Below are 22319 nucleotides of genomic sequence, written 5' to 3' on the forward strand. Positions count from 1 at the left end.
GTGAGACACACTGACTCACTGTTAGGAGGTGAGACACACTGACTCACTGTTAGGAGGTCAGACAGACTGACTCACTGTTAGGAGGTCAGACACACTGACTCACTGTTAGGAGGTGAGACACACTGACTCACTGTTAGGAGGTCAGACACACTGACTCACTGTTAGGAGGTGAGACACGCTGACTCACTGTTAGGAGGTCAGACACGCTGACTCACTGTTAGGAGGTGAGACACGCTGACTCACTGTTATGAGGTGAGACACACTGACTCACTGTTAGGTCAGACACACTGACTCACTGTTAGGAGGTCAGACACACTCACTCACTGTTAGGAGGTCAGACCCACTGACTCACTGTTAGGAGAGCAGACCCATTGACTCACTGTTAGGAGGTGAGACACACTGACTCACTGTTAGGAGGTGAGACACACTGACTCACTGTTAGGAGGTGAGACACACTGACTCCCTGTTAGGAGGTGAGACACACTGACTCATTGTTAGGAGGTGAGACACACTGACTCACTGTTAGGAGGTCAGACCCACTGACTCACTGTTAGGAGGTGTGACACTGACTCACTGTTAGGAGGTGAGACACACTGACTCACTGTTAGGAGGTGAGACACACTGACTCACTGTCAGGAGTGTCAGACACACTGACACACTGTTAGGAGGTGAGACACACTGACTCACTGTTAGGAGGTGAGACACACTGACTCACTGTTAGGAGGTGAGACACACTGACTCACTGTTAGGAGGTGAGACACACTGACTCACTGTTAGGAGGTGAGACACACTGACTCACTGTTAGGAGGTGAGACACACTGACTCACTGTTAGGTCAGACACACTGACTCACTGTTAGGAGGTCAGACACACTCACTCACTGTTAGGAGGTCAGACCCACTGACTCACTGTTAGGAGGTGTGACACTGACTCACTGTTAGGAGGTGAGACACACTGACTCACTGTTAGGAGGTGAGACACACTGACTCACTGTTAGGAGGTGAGACACACTGACTCACTGTTAGGAGGTGAGACACACTGACTCCCTGTTAGGAGGTGAGACACACTGACTCATTGTTAGGAGGTGAGACACACTGACTCACTGTTAGGGGGTCAGACACACTGACTCACTGTTAGGGGGTCAGACACACTGACTCACTGTTAGGAGGTGAGACACACTGACTCACTGTTAGGAGGTGAGACACACTGACTCACTGTTAGGAGGTGAGACAGACTGACTCACTGTTAGGAGGTCAGACAGACTTACTCACTGTTAGGAGGTCAGACACACTGACTCACTGTTAGGAGGTGAGACACACTGACTCACTGTTAGGAGGTCAGACACACTGACTCACTGTTAGGAGGTGAGACACACTGACTCACTGTTAGGAGGTCAGACACGCTGACTCACTGTTAGGAGGTGAGACACGCTGACTCACTGTTAGGAGGTGAGACACACTGACTCACTGTTAGGTCAGACACACTGACTCACTGTTAGGAGGTCAGACACACTCACTCACTGTTAGGAGGTCAGACCCACTGACTCACTGTTAGGAGGTCAGACCCATTGACTCACTGTTAGGAGGTGAGACACACTGACTCACTGTTAGGAGGTGAGACACACTGACTCACTGTTAGGAGGTGAGACACACTGACTCCCTGTTAGGAGGTGAGACACACTGACTCATTGTTAGGAGGTGAGACACACTGACTCACTGTTAGGGGGTCAGACCCACTGACTCACTGTTAGGAGGTGTGACACTGACTCACTGTTAGGAGGTGAGACACACTGACTCACTGTTAGGAGGTGAGACACACTGACTCACTGTTAGGAGGTGAGACACACTGACTCACTGTTAGGAGGTCAGACAGACTGACTCACTGTTAGGAGATCAGACACACTGACTCACTGTTAGGAGGTGAGACACACTGACTCACTGTTAGGAGGTCAGACACACTGACTCACTGTTAGGAGGTGAGACACACTGACTCACTGTTAGGAGGTCAGACACGCTGACTCACTGTTAGGAGGTGAGACACGCTGACTCACTGTTATGAGGTGAGACACACTGACTCACTGTTAGGTCAGACACACTGACTCACTGTTAGGAGGTCAGACACACTCACTCACTGTTAGGAGGTCAGACCCACTGACTCACTGTTAGGAGGTCAGACCCATTGACTCACTGTTAGGAGGTGAGACACACTGACTCACTGTTAGGAGGTGAGACACACTGACTCACTGTTAGGAGGTGAGACACACTGACTCCCTGTTAGGAGGGGAGACACACTGACTCATTGTTAGGAGGTGAGACACACTGACTCACTGTTAGGAGGTCAGACCCACTGACTCACTGTTAGGAGGTGTGACACTGACTCACTGTTAGGAGGTGAGACACACTGACTCACTGTTAGGAGGTGAGACACACTGACTCACTGTTAGGGTGTCAGACACACTGACTCACTGTTAGGGGGTCAGACACACTGACTCACTGTTAGGAGGTGAGACACACTGACTCACTGTTAGGAGGTGAGACACACTGACTCACTGTTAGGAGGTGAGACACACTGACTCACTGTTAGGAGGTGAGAAACACTGACTCACAGTTAGGAGGTGAGACACACTGACTCACTGTTAGGAGGTGAGACACACTGACTCACTGTTAGGAGGTGAGACACACTGACTCACTGTTAGGTCAGACACACTGACTCACTGTTAGGAGGTCAGACACACTCACTCACTGTTAGGAGGTCAGACCCACTGACTCACTGTTAGGAGGTGTGACACTGACTCACTGTTAGGAGGTGAGACACACTGACTCACTGTTAGGAGGTGAGACACACTGACTCACTGTTAGGAGGTGAGACACACTGACTCACTGTTAGGAGGTGAGACACACTGACTCCCTGTTAGGAGGTGAGACACACTGACTCATTGTTAGGAGGTGAGACACACTGACTCACTGTTAGGGGGTCAGACACACTGACTCACTGTTAGGGGGTCAGACACACTGACTCACTGTTAGGAGGTGAGACACACTGACTCACTGTTAGGAGGTGAGACACACTGACTCACTGTTAGGAGGTGAGACACACTGACTCACTGTTAGGAGGTCAGACAGACTGACTCACTGTTAGGAGGTCAGACACACTGACTCACTGTTAGGAGGTGAGACACACTGACTCACTGTTAGGAGGTCAGACACACTGACTCACTGTTAGGAGGTGAGACACACTGACTCACTGTTAGGAGGTCAGACACGCTGACTCACTGTTAGGAGGTGAGACACGCTGACTCACTGTTAGGAGGTGAGACACACTGACTCACTGTTAGGTCAGACACACTGACTCACTGTTAGGAGGTCAGACACACTCACTCACTGTTAGGAGGTCAGACCCACTGACTCACTGTTAGGAGGTCAGACCCATTGACTCACTGTTAGGAGGTGAGACACACTGACTCACTGTTAGGAGGTGAGACACACTGACTCACTGTTAGGAGGTGAGACACACTGACTCCCTGTTAGGAGGTGAGACACACTGACTCATTGTTAGGAGGTGAGACACACTGACTCACTGTTAGGAGGTCAGACCCACTGACTCACTGTTAGGAGGTGTGACACTGACTCACTGTTAGGAGGTGAGACACACTGACTCACTGTTAGGAGGTGAGACACACTGACTCACTGTTAGGGTGTCAGACACACTGACACACTGTTAGGGGGTCAGACACACTGACTCACTGTTAGGAGGTGAGACACACTGACTCACTGTTAGGAGGTGAGACACACTGACTCACTGTTAGGAGGTGAGACACACTGACTCGCTGTTAGGAGGTGAGACACACTGACTCACTGTTAGGAGGTGAGACACACTGACTCACTGTTAGGAGGTGAGACACACTGACTCACTGTTAGGTCAGACACACTGACTCACTGTTAGGAGGTCAGACACACTCACTCACTGTTAGGAGGTCAGACCCACTGACTCACTGTTAGGAGGTGTGACACTGACTCACTGTTAGGAGGTGAGACACACTGACTCACTGTTAGGAGGTGAGACACACTGACTCACTGTTAGGAGGTGAGACACACTGACTCACTGTTAGGAGGTGAGACACACTGACTCCCTGTTAGGAGGTGAGACACACTGACTCATTGTTAGGAGGTGAGACACACTGACTCACTGTTAGGGGGTCAGACACACTGACTCACTGTTAGGGGGTCAGACACACTGACTCACTGTTAGGAGGTGAGACACACTGACTCACTGTTAGGAGGTGAGACACACTGACTCACTGTTAGGAGGTGAGACAGACTGACTCACTGTTAGGAGGTCAGACAGACTTACTCACTGTTAGGAGGTCAGACACACTGACTCACTGTTAGGAGGTGAGACACACTGACTCACTGTTAGGAGGTCAGACACACTGACTCACTGTTAGGAGGTGAGACACACTGACTCACTGTTAGGAGGTCAGACACGCTGACTCACTGTTAGGAGGTGAGACACGCTGACTCACTGTTAGGAGGTGAGACACACTGACTCACTGTTAGGTCAGACACACTGACTCACTGTTAGGAGGTCAGACACACTCACTCACTGTTAGGAGGTCAGACCCACTGACTCACTGTTAGGAGGTCAGACCCATTGACTCACTGTTAGGAGGTGAGACACACTGACTCACTGTTAGGAGGTGAGACACACTGACTCACTGTTAGGAGGTGAGACACACTGACTCCCTGTTAGGAGGTGAGACACACTGACTCATTGTTAGGAGGTGAGACACACTGACTCACTGTTAGGAGGTCAGACCCACTGACTCACTGTTAGGAGGTGTGACACTGACTCACTGTTAGGAGGTGAGACACACTGACTCACTGTTAGGAGGTGAGACACACTGACTCACTGTTAGGAGGTCAGACACACTGACTCACTGTTAGGAGGTGAGACACACTGACTCACTGTTAGGAGGTCAGACACGCTGACTCACTGTTAGGAGGTGAGACACACTGACTCACTGTTAGGAGGTCAGACACGCTGACTCACTGTTAGGAGGTGAGACACGCTGACTCACTGTTAGGAGGTGAGACACACTGACTCACTGTTAGGTCAGACACACTGACTCACTGTTAGGAGGTCAGACACACTCTCTCACTGTTAGGAGGTCAGACCCACTGACTCACTGTTAGGAGGTCAGACCCATTGACTTACTGTTAGGAGGTGAGACACACTGACTCACTGTTAGGAGGTGAGACACACTGACTCACTGTTAGGAGGTGAGACACACTGACTCCCTGTTAGGAGGTGAGACACACTGACTCATTGTTAGGAGGTGAGACACACTGACTCACTGTTAGGAGGTCAGACCCACTGACTCACTGTTAGGAGGTGTGACACTGACTCACTGTTAGGAGGTGAGACACACTGACTCACTGTTAGGAGGTGAGACACACTGACTCACTGTTAGGGTGTCAGACACACTGACTCACTGTTAGGGGGTCAGACACACTGACTCACTGTTAGGGGGTGAGACACACTGACTCCCTGTTAGGAGGTGAGACACACTGACTCACTGTTAGGAGGTGAGACACACTGACTCACTGTTAGGAGGTGAGACACACTGACTCACTGTTAGGAGGTGAGACACACTGACTCACTGTTAGGTCAGACACACTGACTCACTGTTAGGAGGTCAGACACACTCACTCACTGTTAGGAGGTCAGACCCACTGACTCACTGTTAGGAGGTGTGACACTGACTCACTGTTAGGAGGTGAGACACACTGACTCACTGTCAGGAGGTGAGACACACTGACTCACTGTCAGGAGGTGAGACACACTGACTCACTGTTAGGAGGTGAGACACACTGACTCACTGTTAGGGGGTCAGACACACTGACTCACTGTTAGGGGGTCAGACACACTGACTCACTGTTAGGAGGTGAGACACACTGACTCACTGTTAGGAGGTGAGACACACTGACTCACTGTTAGGAGGTGAGACACACTGACTCACTGTTAGGTCAGACACACTGACTCACTGTTAGGAGGTCAGACACACTCACTCACTGTTAGGAGGTCAGACCCACTGACTCACTGTTAGGAGGTGTGACACTGACTCACTGTTAGGAGGTGAGACACACTGACTCACTGTTAGGAGGTGAGACACACTGACTCACTGTTAGGAGGTGAGACACACTGACTCACTGTTAGGAGGTGAGACACACTGACTCCCTGTTAGGAGGTGAGACACACTGACTCATTGTTAGGAGGTGAGACACACTGACTCACTGTTAGGGGGTCAGACACACTGACTCACTGTTAGGGGGTCAGACACACTGACTCACTGTTAGGAGGTGAGACACACTGACTCACTGTTAGGAGGTGAGACACACTGACTCACTGTTAGGAGGTGAGACAGACTGACTCACTGTTAGGAGGTCAGACAGACTTACTCACTGTTAGGAGGTCAGACACACTGACTCACTGTTAGGAGGTGAGACACACTGACTCACTGTTAGGAGGTCAGACACACTGACTCACTGTTAGGAGGTGAGACACACTGACTCACTGTTAGGAGGTCAGACACGCTGACTCACTGTTAGGAGGTGAGACACGCTGACTCACTGTTAGGAGGTGAGACACACTGACTCACTGTTAGGTCAGACACACTGACTCACTGTTAGGAGGTCAGACACACTCACTCACTGTTAGGAGGTCAGACCCACTGACTCACTGTTAGGAGGTCAGACCCATTGACTCACTGTTAGGAGGTGAGACACACTGACTCACTGTTAGGAGGTGAGACACACTGACTCACTGTTAGGAGGTGAGACACACTGACTCCCTGTTAGGAGGTGAGACACACTGACTCATTGTTAGGAGGTGAGACACACTGACTCACTGTTAGGAGGTCAGACCCACTGACTCACTGTTAGGAGGTGTGACACTGACTCACTGTTAGGAGGTGAGACACACTGACTCACTGTTAGGAGGTGAGACACACTGACTCACTGTTAGGAGGTCAGACACACTGACTCACTGTTAGGAGGTGAGACACACTGACTCACTGTTAGGGTGTCAGACACACTGACTCACTGTTAGGGGGTCAGACACACTGACTCACTGTTAGGGGGTGAGACACACTGACTCCCTGTTAGGAGGTGAGACACACTGACTCACTGTTAGGAGGTGAGACACACTGACTCACTGTTAGGAGGTGAGACACACTGACTCACTGTTAGGAGGTCAGACACACTGACTCACTGTTAGGAGGTGAGACACACTGACTCACTGTTAGGAGGTGAGACACACTGACTCACTGTTAGGAGGTCAGACACGCTGACTCACTGTTAGGAGGTGAGACACGCTGACTCACTGTTAGGAGGTGAGACACACTGACTCACTGTTAGGTCAGACACACTGACTCACTGTTAGGAGGTCAGACACACTCTCTCACTGTTAGGAGGTCAGACCCACTGACTCACTGTTAGGAGGTCAGACCCATTGACTTACTGTTAGGAGGTGAGACACACTGACTCACTGTTAGGAGGTGAGACACACTGACTCACTGTTAGGAGGTGAGACACACTGACTCACTGTTAGGTCAGACACACTGACTCACTGTTAGGAGGTCAGACACACTCACTCACTGTTAGGAGGTCAGACCCACTGACTCACTGTTAGGAGGTGTGACACTGACTCACTGTTAGGAGGTGAGACACACTGACTCACTGTCAGGAGGTGAGACACACTGACTCACTGTCAGGAGGTGAGACACACTGACTCACTGTTAGGAGGTGAGACACACTGACTCACTGTTAGGGGGTCAGACACACTGACTCACTGTTAGGGGGTCAGACACACTGACTCACTGTTAGGAGGTGAGACACACTGACTCACTGTTAGGAGGTGAGACACACTGACTCACTGTTAGGAGGTGAGACACACTGACTCACTGTTAGGTCAGACACACTGACTCACTGTTAGGAGGTCAGACACACTCACTCACTGTTAGGAGGTCAGACCCACTGACTCACTGTTAGGAGGTGTGACACTGACTCACTGTTAGGAGGTGAGACACACTGACTCACTGTTAGGAGGTGAGACACACTGACTCACTGTTAGGAGGTGAGACACACTGACTCACTGTTAGGAGGTGAGACACACTGACTCCCTGTTAGGAGGTGAGACACACTGACTCATTGTTAGGAGGTGAGACACACTGACTCACTGTTAGGGGGTCAGACACACTGACTCACTGTTAGGGGGTCAGACACACTGACTCACTGTTAGGAGGTGAGACACACTGACTCACTGTTAGGAGGTGAGACACACTGACTCACTGTTAGGAGGTGAGACAGACTGACTCACTGTTAGGAGGTCAGACAGACTTACTCACTGTTAGGAGGTCAGACACACTGACTCACTGTTAGGAGGTGAGACACACTGACTCACTGTTAGGAGGTCAGACACACTGACTCACTGTTAGGAGGTGAGACACACTGACTCACTGTTAGGAGGTCAGACACGCTGACTCACTGTTAGGAGGTGAGACACGCTGACTCACTGTTAGGAGGTGAGACACACTGACTCACTGTTAGGTCAGACACACTGACTCACTGTTAGGAGGTCAGACACACTCACTCACTGTTAGGAGGTCAGACCCACTGACTCACTGTTAGGAGGTCAGACCCATTGACTCACTGTTAGGAGGTGAGACACACTGACTCACTGTTAGGAGGTGAGACACACTGACTCACTGTTAGGAGGTGAGACACACTGACTCCCTGTTAGGAGGTGAGACACACTGACTCATTGTTAGGAGGTGAGACACACTGACTCACTGTTAGGAGGTCAGACCCACTGACTCACTGTTAGGAGGTGTGACACTGACTCACTGTTAGGAGGTGAGACACACTGACTCACTGTTAGGAGGTGAGACACACTGACTCACTGTTAGGAGGTCAGACACACTGACTCACTGTTAGGAGGTGAGACACACTGACTCACTGTTAGGGTGTCAGACACACTGACTCACTGTTAGGGGGTCAGACACACTGACTCACTGTTAGGGGGTGAGACACACTGACTCCCTGTTAGGAGGTGAGACACACTGACTCACTGTTAGGAGGTGAGACACACTGACTCACTGTTAGGAGGTGAGACACACTGACTCACTGTTAGGAGGTCAGACACACTGACTCACTGTTAGGAGGTGAGACACACTGACTCACTGTTAGGAGGTGAGACACACTGACTCACTGTTAGGAGGTCAGACACGCTGACTCACTGTTAGGAGGTGAGACACGCTGACTCACTGTTAGGAGGTGAGACACACTGACTCACTGTTAGGTCAGACACACTGACTCACTGTTAGGAGGTCAGACACACTCTCTCACTGTTAGGAGGTCAGACCCACTGACTCACTGTTAGGAGGTCAGACCCATTGACTTACTGTTAGGAGGTGAGACACACTGACTCACTGTTAGGAGGTGAGACACACTGACTCACTGTTAGGAGGTGAGACACACTGACTCCCTGTTAGGAGGTGAGACACACTGACTCATTGTTAGGAGGTGAGACACACTGACTCACTGTTAGGAGGTCAGACCCACTGACTCACTGTTAGGAGGTGTGACACTGACTCACTGTTAGGAGGTGAGACACACTGACTCACTGTTAGGAGGTGAGACACACTGACTCACTGTTAGGGTGTCAGACACACTGACTCACTGTTAGGGGGTCAGACACACTGACTCACTGTTAGGGGGTGAGACACACTGACTCCCTGTTAGGAGGTGAGACACACTGACTCACTGTTAGGAGGTGAGACACACTGACTCACTGTTAGGAGGTGAGACACACTGACTCACTGTTAGGAGGTGAGACACACTGACTCACTGTTAGGTCAGACACACTGACTCACTGTTAGGAGGTCAGACACACTCACTCACTGTTAGGAGGTCAGACCCACTGACTCACTGTTAGGAGGTGTGACACTGACTCACTGTTAGGAGGTGAGACACACTGACTCACTGTCAGGAGGTGAGACACACTGACTCACTGTCAGGAGGTGAGACACACTGACTCACTGTTAGGAGGTGAGACACACTGACTCACTGTTAGGGGGTCAGACACACTGACTCACTGTTAGGGGGTCAGACACACTGACTCACTGTTAGGAGGTGAGACACACTGACTCACTGTTAGGAGGTGAGACACACTGACTCACTGTTAGGAGGTGAGACACACTGACTCACTGTTAGGTCAGACACACTGACTCACTGTTAGGAGGTCAGACACACTCACTCACTGTTAGGAGGTCAGACCCACTGACTCACTGTTAGGAGGTGTGACACTGACTCACTGTTAGGAGGTGAGACACACTGACTCACTGTTAGGAGGTGAGACAGACTGACTCACTGTTAGGAGGTCAGACAGACTTACTCACTGTTAGGAGGTCAGACACACTGACTCACTGTTAGGAGGTGAGACACACTGACTCACTGTTAGGAGGTCAGACACACTGACTCACTGTTAGGAGGTGAGACACACTGACTCACTGTTAGGAGGTCAGACACGCTGACTCACTGTTAGGAGGTGAGACACGCTGACTCACTGTTAGGAGGTGAGACACACTGACTCACTGTTAGGTCAGACACACTGACTCACTGTTAGGAGGTCAGACACACTCACTCACTGTTAGGAGGTCAGACCCACTGACTCACTGTTAGGAGGTCAGACCCATTGACTCACTGTTAGGAGGTGAGACACACTGACTCACTGTTAGGAGGTGAGACACACTGACTCACTGTTAGGAGGTGAGACACACTGACTCCCTGTTAGGAGGTGAGACACACTGACTCATTGTTAGGAGGTGAGACACACTGACTCACTGTTAGGAGGTCAGACCCACTGACTCACTGTTAGGAGGTGTGACACTGACTCACTGTTAGGAGGTGAGACACACTGACTCACTGTTAGGAGGTGAGACACACTGACTCACTGTTAGGAGGTCAGACACACTGACTCACTGTTAGGAGGTGAGACACACTGACTCACTGTTAGGAGGTCAGACACGCTGACTCACTGTTAGGAGGTGAGACACACTGACTCACTGTTAGGAGGTCAGACACGCTGACTCACTGTTAGGAGGTGAGACACGCTGACTCACTGTTAGGAGGTGAGACACACTGACTCACTGTTAGGTCAGACACACTGACTCACTGTTAGGAGGTCAGACACACTCTCTCACTGTTAGGAGGTCAGACCCACTGACTCACTGTTAGGAGGTCAGACCCATTGACTCACTGTTAGGAGGTGAGACACACTGACTCACTGTTAGGAGGTGAGACACACTGACTCACTGTTAGGAGGTGAGACACACTGACTCCCTGTTAGGAGGTGAGACACACTGACTCATTGTTAGGAGGTGAGACACACTGACTCACTGTTAGGAGGTCAGACCCACTGACTCACTGTTAGGAGGTGTGACACTGACTCACTGTTAGGAGGTGAGACACACTGACTCACTGTTAGGAGGTGAGACACACTGACTCACTGTTAGGGTGTCAGACACACTGACTCACTGTTAGGGGGTCAGACACACTGACTCACTGTTAGGGGGTGAGACACACTGACTCCCTGTTAGGAGGTGAGACACACTGACTCACTGTTAGGAGGTGAGACACACTGACTCACTGTTAGGAGGTGAGACACACTGACTCACTGTTAGGAGGTGAGACACACTGACTCACTGTTAGGTCAGACACACTGACTCACTGTTAGGAGGTCAGACACACTCACTCACTGTTAGGAGGTCAGACCCACTGACTCACTGTTAGGAGGTGTGACACTGACTCACTGTTAGGAGGTGAGACACACTGACTCACTGTCAGGAGGTGAGACACACTGACTCACTGTCAGGAGGTGAGACACACTGACTCACTGTTAGGAGGTGAGACACACTGACTCACTGTTAGGGGGTCAGACACACTGACTCACTGTTAGGGGGTCAGACACACTGACTCACTGTTAGGAGGTGAGACACACTGACTCACTGTTAGGAGGTGAGACACACTGACTCACTGTTAGGAGGTGAGACAGACTGACTCACTGTTAGGAGGTCAGACAGACTGACTCACTGTTAGGAGGTCAGACACACTGACTCACTGTTAGGAGGTGAGACACACTGACTCACTGTTAGGAGGTGAGACACACTGACTCACTGTTAGGAGGTGAGACACACTGACTCACTGTTAGGAGGTCAGACAGACTGACTCACTGTTAGGAGGTCAGACACACTGACTCACTGTTAGGATGTGAGATACACTGACTCACTGTTAGGAGGTGAGACACACTGACTCACTGTTAGGAGGTGAGACACACTGACTCACTGTTAGGAGGTCAGACACGCTGACTCACTGTTAGGAGGTGAGACACGCTGACTCACTGTTAGGAGGTGAGACACACTGACTCACTGTTAGGTCAGACACACTGACTCACTGTTAGGAGGTCAGACACACTCACTCACTGTTAGGAGGTCAGACCCACTGACTCACTGTTAGGAGGTCAGACCCATTGACTCACTGTTAGGAGGTGAGACACACTGACTCACTGTTAGGAGGTGAGACACACTGACTCACTGTTAGGAGGTGAGACACACTGACTCCCTGTTAGGAGGTGAGACACACTGACTCATTGTTAGGAGGTGAGACACACTGACTCACTGTTAGGAGGTCAGACCCACTGACTCACTGTTAGGAGGTGTGACACTGACTCACTGTTAGGAGGTGAGACACACTGACTCACTGTTAGGAGGTGAGACACACTGACTCACTGTTAGGAGGTGAGACACACTGACTCACTGTTAGGGTGTCAGACACAATGACTCACTGTTAGGGGGTCAGACACACTGACTCACTGTTAGGAGGTGAGACACACTGACTCACTGTTAGGAGGTGAGACACACTGACTCACTGTTAGGAGGTGAGACACACTGACTCACTGTTAGGAGGTGAGACACACTGACTCACTGTTAGGTCAGACACACTGACTCACTGTTAGGAGGTCAGACACACTCACTCCCTGTTAGGAGGTCAGACCCACTGACTCACTGTTAGGAGGTGTGACACTGACTCACTGTTAGGAGGTGAGACACACTGACTCACTGTTAGGAGGTGAGACACACTGACTCACTGTTAGGAGGTGAGACACACTGACTCACTGTTAGGAGGTGAGACACACTGACTCCCTGTTAGGAGGTGAGACACACTGACTCCCTGTTAGGAGGTGAGACACACTGACTCATTGTTAGGAGGTGAGACACACTGACTCACTGTTAGGGGGTCAGACACACTGACTCACTGTTAGGGGGTCAGACACACTGACTCACTGTTAGGAGGTGAGACACACTGACTCACTGTTAGGAGGTGAGACACACTGACTCACTGTTAGGTCAGACAGACTGACTCACTGTTAGGAGGTCAGACAGACTGACTCACTGTTAGGAGGTCAGACACACTGACTCACTGTTAGGAGGTGAGACACACTGACTCACTGTTAGGAGGTCAGACACACTGACTCACTGTTAGGAGGTGAGACACACTGACTCACTGTTAGGAGGTCAGACACTCTGACTCACTGTTAGGAGGTGAGACACGCTGACTCACTGTTAGGAGGTGAGACACGCTGACTCACTGTTAGGTCAGAAACACTGACTCACTGTTAGGAGGTCAGACACACTCACTCACTGTTAGGAGGTCAGACCCACTGACTCACTGTTAGGAGGTCAGACCCATTGACTCACTGTTAGGAGGTGAGACACACTGACTCACTGTTAGGAGGTGAGATACACAGACTCACTGTTAGGAGGTGAGACACACTGACTCCCTGTTAGGAGGTGAGACACACTGACTCACTGTTAGGAGGTGAGACACACTGACTCACTGTTAGGAGGTCAGACCCACTGACTCACTGTTAGGAGGTCAGACACACTCACTCACTGTTAGGAGGTCAGACCCACTGACTCACTGTTAGGAGGTGTGACACTGACTCACTGTTAGGAGGTGAGACACACTGACTCACTGTTAGGAGGTGAGACACACTGACTCACTGTTAGGAGGTGAGACACACTGACTCCCTGTTAGGAGGTGAGACACACTGACTCACTGTTAGGAGGTGTGACACTGACTCACTGTTAGGAGGTGAGACACACTGACTCACTGTTAGGAGGTGAGACACACTGACTCACTGTTAGGAGGTGAGACACACTGACTCCCTGTTAGGAGGTGAGACACACTGACTCCCTGTTAGGAGGTGAGACACACTTACTCATTGTTAGGAGGTGAGACACACTGACTCACTGTTAGGGGGTCAGACACACTGACTCACTGTTAGGGGGTCAGACACACTGACTCACTGTTAGGAGGTGAGACACACTGACTCACTGTTAGGAGGTGAGACACACTGACTCACTGTTAGGAGGTGAGACAGACTGACTCACTGTTAGGAGGTGAGACACACTGACTCACTGTTAGGAGGTCAGACACGCTGACTCACTGTTAGGAGGTGAGACACGCTGACTCACTGTTAGGAGGTGAGACACACTGACTCACTGTTAGGTCAGAAACACTGACTCACTGTTAGGAGGTCAGACACACTCACTCACTGTTAGGAGGTCAGACCCACTGACTCACTGTTAGGAGGTCAGACCCATTGACTCACTGTTAGGAGGTGAGACACACTGACTCACTGTTAGGAGGTGAGACACACAGACTCACTGTTAGGAGGTGAGACACACTGACTCCCTGTTAGGAGGTGAGACACACTGACTCACTGTTAGGAGGTGAGACACACTGACTCACTGTTAGGAGGTCAGACCCACTGACTCACTGTTAGGAGGTGTGACACTGACTCACTGTTAGGAGGTGAGACACACTGACTCACTGTTAGGAGGTGAGACACACTGACTCACTGTTAGGGTGTCAGACACACTGACTCAATGTTAGGGGGTCAGACACACTGACTCACTGTTAGGAGGTGAGACACACTGACTCACTGTTAGGAGGTGAGACACACTGACTCACTGTTAGGAGGTGAGACACACTGACTCATTGTTAGGAGGTGAGACCCACTGACTCACTGTTAGGAGGTCAGACCCACTGACTCACTGTTAGGAGGTGTGACACTGACTCACTGTTAGGAGGTGAGACACACTGACTCACTGTTAGGAGGTGAGACACACTGACTCACTGTTAGGGTGTCAGACACACTGACTCACTGTTAGGGGGTCAGACACACTGACTCACTGTTAGGGGGTGAGACACACTGACTCCCTGTTAGGAGGTGAGACACACTGACTCACTGTTAGGAGGTGAGACACACTGACTCACTGTTAGGAGGTGAGACACACTGACTCACTGTTAGGAGGTGAGACACACTGACTCACTGTTAGGTCAGACACACTGACTCACTGTTAGGAGGTCAGACACACTCACTCACTGTTAGGAGGTCAGACCCACTGACTCACTGTTAGGAGGTGTGACACTGACTCACTGTTAGGAGGTGAGACACACTGACTCACTGTCAGGAGGTGAGACACACTGACTCACTGTCAGGAGGTGAGACACACTGACTCACTGTCAGGAGGTGAGACACACTGACTCACTGTTAGGAGGTGAGACACACTGACTCACTGTTAGGGGGTCAGACACACTGACTCACTGTTAGGGGGTCAGACACACTGACTCACTGTTAGGAGGTGAGACACACTGACTCACTGTTAGGAGGTGAGACACACTGACTCACTGTTAGGAGGTGAGACAGACTGACTCACTGTTAGGAGGTCAGACAGACTGACTCACTGTTAGGAGGTCAGACACACTGACTCACTGTTAGGAGGTGAGACACACTGACTCACTGTTAGGAGGTGAGACACACTGACTCACTGTTAGGAGGTGAGACACACTGACTCACTGTTAGGAGGTCAGACAGACTGACTCACTGTTAGGAGGTCAGACACACTGACTCACTGTTAGGATGTGAGATACACTGACTCACTGTTAGGAGGTCAGACACACTGACTCACTGTTAGGAGGTGAGACACACTGACTCACTGTTAGGAGGTCAGACACGCTGACTCACTGTTAGGAGGTGAGACACGCTGACTCACTGTTAGGAGGTGAGACACACTGACTCACTGTTAGGTCAGACACACTGACTCACTGTTAGGAGGTCAGACACACTCACTCACTGTTAGGAGGTCAGACCCACTGACTCACTGTTAGGAGGTCAGACCCATTGACTCACTGTTAGGAGGTGAGACACACTGACTCACTGTTAGGAGGTGAGACACACTGACTCACTGTTAGGAGGTGAGACACACTGACTCCCTGTTAGGAGGTGAGACACACTGACTCATTGTTAGGAGGTGAGACACACTGACTCACTGTTAGGAGGTCAGACCCACTGACTCACTGTTAGGAGGTGTGACACTGACTCACTGTTAGGAGGTGAGACACACTGACTCACTGTTAGGAGGTGAGACACACTGACTCACTGTTAGGGTGTCAGACACAATGACTCACTATTAGGGGGTCAGACACACTGACTCACTGTTAGGAGGTGAGACACACTGACTCACTGTTAGGAGGTGAGACACACTGACTCACTGTTAGGAGGTGAGACACACTGACTCACTGTTAGGAGGTGAGACACACTGACTCACTGTTAGGAGGTGAGACACACTGACTCACTGTTAGGAGGTGAGACACACTGACTCACTGTTAGGTCAGACACACTGACTCACTGTTAGGAGGTCAGACACACTCACTCACTGTTAGGAGGTCAGACCCACATACTCACTGTTAGGAGGTGTGACACTGACTCACTGTTAGGAGGTGAGACACACTGACTCACTGTTAGGAGGTGAGACACACTGACTCACTGTTAGGAGGTGAGACACACTGACTCCCTGTTAGGAGGTGAGACACACTGACTCCCTGTTAGAAGGTGAGACACACTGACTCATTGTTAGGAGGTGAGACACACTGACTCACTGTTAGGGGGTCAGACACACTGACTCACTGTTAGGGGGTCAGACACACTGACTCACTGTTAGGGGGTGAGACACACTGACTCACTGTTAGGAGGTGAGACACACTGACTCACTGTTAGGAGGTCAGACAGACTGACTCACTGTTAGGAGGTCAGACAGACTGACTCACTGTTAGGAGGTCAGACACACTGACTCACTGTTAGGAGGTGAGACACACTGACTCACTGTTAGGAGGTCAGACACACTGACTCACTGTTAGGAGGTGAGACACACTGACTCACTGTTAGGTCAGACACACTGACTCACTGTTAGGAGGTCAGACACACTCACTCACTGTTAGGAGGTCAGACCCACTGACTCACTGTTAGGAGGTCAGACCCATTGACTCACTGTTAGGAGGTGAGACACACTGACTCACTGTTAGGAGGTGAGACACACTGACTCACTGTTAGGAGGTGAGACACACTGACTCCCTGTTAGGAGGTGAGACACACTGACTCATTGTTAGGAGGTGAGACACACTGACTCACTGTTAGGAGGTCAGACCCACTGACTCACTGTTAGGAGGTGTGACACTGACTCACTGTTAGGAGGTGAGACACACTGACTCACTGTTAGGAGGTGAGACACACTGACTCACTGTTAGGAGGTGAGACACACTGACTCACTGTTAGGGTGTCAGACACAATGACTCACTGTTAGGGGGTCAGACACACTGACTCACTGTTAGGAGGTGAGACACACTGACTCACTGTTAGGAGGTGAGACACACTGACTCACTGTTAGGAGGTGAGACACACTGACTCACTGTTAGGAGGTGAGACACACTGACTCACTGTTAGGTCAGACACACTGACTCACTGTTAGGAGGTCAGACACACTCACTCCCTGTTAGGAGGTCAGACCCACTGACTCACTGTTAGGAGGTGTGACACTGACTCACTGTTAGGAGGTGAGACACACTGACTCACTGTTAGGAGGTGAGACACACTGACTCACTGTTAGGAGGTGAGACACACTGACTCACTGTTAGGAGGTGAGACACACTGACTCCCTGTTAGGAGGTGAGACACACTGACTCCCTGTTAGGAGGTGAGACACACTGACTCATTGTTAGGAGGTGAGACACACTGACTCACTGTTAGGTCAGACAGACTGACTCACTGTTAGGAGGTCAGACAGACTGACTCACTGTTAGGAGGTCAGACACACTGACTCACTGTTAGGAGGTGAGACACACTGACTCACTGTTAGGAGGTCAGACACACTGACTCACTGTTAGGAGGTGAGACACACTGACTCACTGTTAGGAGGTCAGACACTCTGACTCACTGTTAGGAGGTGAGACACGCTGACTCACTGTTAGGAGGTGAGACACGCTGACTCACTGTTAGGTCAGAAACACTGACTCACTGTTAGGAGGTCAGACACACTCACTCACTGTTAGGAGGTCAGACCCACTGACTCACTGTTAGGAGGTCAGACCCATTGACTCACTGTTAGGAGGTGAGACACACTGACTCACTGTTAGGAGGTGAGATACACAGACTCACTGTTAGGAGGTGAGACACACTGACTCCCTGTTAGGAGGTGAGACACACTGACTCACTGTTAGGAGGTGAGACACACTGACTCACTGTTAGGAGGTCAGACCCACTGACTCACTGTTAGGAGGTCAGACACACTCACTCACTGTTAGGAGGTCAGACCCACTGACTCACTGTTAGGAGGTGTGACACTGACTCACTGTTAGGAGGTGAGACACACTGACTCACTGTTAGGAGGTGAGACACACTGACTCACTGTTAGGAGGTGAGACACACTGACTCCCTGTTAGGAGGTGAGACACACTGACTCACTGTTAGGAGGTGTGACACTGACTCACTGTTAGGAGGTGAGACACACTGACTCACTGTTAGGAGGTGAGACACACTGACTCACTGTTAGGAGGTGAGACACACTGACTCCCTGTTAGGAGGTGAGACACACTGACTCCCTGTTAGGAGGTGAGACACACTTACTCATTGTTAGGAGGTGAGACACACTGACTCACTGTTAGGGGGTCAGACACACTGACTCACTGTTAGGGGGTCAGACACACTGACTCACTGTTAGGAGGTGAGACACACTGACTCACTGTTAGGAGGTGAGACACACTGACTCACTGTTAGGAGGTGAGACAGACTGACTCACTGTTAGGAGGTGAGACACACTGACTCACTGTTAGGAGGTCAGACACGCTGACTCACTGTTAGGAGGTGAGACACGCTGACTCACTGTTAGGAGGTGAGACACACTGACTCACTGTTAGGTCAGAAACACTGACTCACTGTTAGGAGGTCAGACACACTCACTCACTGTTAGGAGGTCAGACCCACTGACTCACTGTTAGGAGGTCAGACCCATTGACTCACTGTTAGGAGGTGAGACACACTGACTCACTGTTAGGAGGTGAGACACACAGACTCACTGTTAGGAGGTGAGACACACTGACTCCCTGTTAGGAGGTGAGACACACTGACTCACTGTTAGGAGGTGAGACACACTGACTCACTGTTAGGAGGTCAGACCCACTGACTCACTGTTAGGAGGTGTGACACTGACTCACTGTTAGGAGGTGAGACACACTGACTCACTGTTAGGAGGTGAGACACACTGACTCACTGTTAGGGTGTCAGACACACTGACTCAATGTTAGGGGGTCAGACACACTGACTCACTGTTAGGAGGTGAGACACACTGACTCACTGTTAGGAGGTGAGACACACTGACTCACTGTTAGGAGGTGAGACACACTGACTCATTGTTAGGAGGTGAGACCCACTGACTCACTGTTAGGAGGTCAGACCCACTGACTCACTGTTAGGAGGTGTGACACTGACTCACTGTTAGGAGGTGAGACACACTGACTCACTGTTAGGAGGTGAGACACACTGACTCACTGTTAGGGTGTCAGACACACTGACTCACTGTTAGGGGGTCAGACACACTGACTCACTGTTAGGGGGTGAGACACACTGACTCCCTGTTAGGAGGTGAGACACACTGACTCACTGTTAGGAGGTGAGACACACTGACTCACTGTTAGGAGGTGAGACACACTGACTCACTGTTAGGAGGTGAGACACACTGACTCACTGTTAGGTCAGACACACTGACTCACTGTTAGGAGGTCAGACACACTCACTCACTGTTAGGAGGTCAGACCCACTGACTCACTGTTAGGAGGTGTGACACTGACTCACTGTTAGGAGGTGAGACACACTGACTCACTGTCAGGAGGTGAGACACACTGACTCACTGTCAGGAGGTGAGACACACTGACTCACTGTCAGGAGGTGAGACACACTGACTCACTGTTAGGAGGTGAGACACACTGACTCACTGTTAGGGGGTCAGACACACTGACTCACTGTTAGGGGGTCAGACACACTGACTCACTGTTAGGAGGTGAGACACACTGACTCACTGTTAGGAGGTGAGACACACTGACTCACTGTTAGGAGGTGAGACAGACTGACTCACTGTTAGGAGGTCAGACAGACTGACTCACTGTTAGGAGGTCAGACACACTGACTCACTGTTAGGAGGTGAGACACACTGACTCACTGTTAGGAGGTGAGACACACTGACTCACTGTTAGGAGGTGAGACACACTGACTCACTGTTAGGAGGTCAGACAGACTGACTCACTGTTAGGAGGTCAGACACACTGACTCACTGTTAGGATGTGAGATACACTGACTCACTGTTAGGAGGTCAGACACACTGACTCACTGTTAGGAGGTGAGACACACTGACTCACTGTTAGGAGGTCAGACACGCTGACTCACTGTTAGGAGGTGAGACACGCTGACTCACTGTTAGGAGGTGAGACACACTGACTCACTGTTAGGTCAGACACACTGACTCACTGTTAGGAGGTCAGACACACTCACTCACTGTTAGGAGGTCAGACCCACTGACTCACTGTTAGGAGGTCAGACCCATTGACTCACTGTTAGGAGGTGAGACACACTGACTCACTGTTAGGAGGTGAGACACACTGACTCACTGTTAGGAGGTGAGACACACTGACTCCCTGTTAGGAGGTGAGACACACTGACTCATTGTTAGGAGGTGAGACACACTGACTCACTGTTAGGAGGTCAGACCCACTGACTCACTGTTAGGAGGTGTGACACTGACTCACTGTTAGGAGGTGAGACACACTGACTCACTGTTAGGAGGTGAGACACACTGACTCACTGTTAGGGTGTCAGACACAATGACTCACTATTAGGGGGTCAGACACACTGACTCACTGTTAGGAGGTGAGACACACTGACTCACTGTTAGGAGGTGAGACACACTGACTCACTGTTAGGAGGTGAGACACACTGACTCACTGTTAGGAGGTGAGACACACTGACTCACTGTTAGGAGGTGAGACACACTGACTCACTGTTAGGAGGTGAGACACACTGACTCACTGTTAGGTCAGACACACTGACTCACTGTTAGGAGGTCAGACACACTCACTCACTGTTAGGAGGTCAGACCCACATACTCACTGTTAGGAGGTGTGACACTGACTCACTGTTAGGAGGTGAGACACACTGACTCACTGTTAGGGGGTCAGACACACTGACTCACTGTTAGGGGGTCAGACACACTGACTCACTGTTAGGAGGTGAGACACACTGACTCACTGTTAGGAGGTGAGACACACTGACTCACTGTTAGGAGGTGAGACAGACTGACTCACTGTTAGGAGGTCAGACAGACTGACTCACTGTTAGGAGGTCAGACACACTGACTCACTGTTAGGAGGTGAGACACACTGACTCACTGTTAGGAGGTGAGACACACTGACTCACTGTTAGGAGGTGAGACACACTGACTCACTGTTAGGAGGTCAGACAGACTGACTCACTGTTAGGAGGTCAGACACACTGACTCACTGTTAGGATGTGAGATACACTGACTCACTGTTAGGAGGTCAGACACACTGACTCACTGTTAGGAGGTGAGACACACTGACTCACTGTTAGGAGGTCAGACACGCTGACTCACTGTTAGGAGGTGAGACACGCTGACTCACTGTTAGGAGGTGAGACACACTGACTCACTGTTAGGTCAGACACACTGACTCACTGTTAGGAGGTCAGACACACTCACTCACTGTTAGGAGGTCAGACCCACTGACTCACTGTTAGGAGGTCAGACCCATTGACTCACTGTTAGGAGGTGAGACACACTGACTCACTGTTAGGAGG

The sequence above is a fragment of the Salmo salar genome, chromosome 16, assembly GCF_965601325.2.
Source record: "Salmo salar chromosome 16, fSalSal1, whole genome shotgun sequence".
In the NCBI taxonomy this organism is placed as follows: domain Eukaryota; kingdom Metazoa; phylum Chordata; class Actinopteri; order Salmoniformes; family Salmonidae; genus Salmo; species Salmo salar.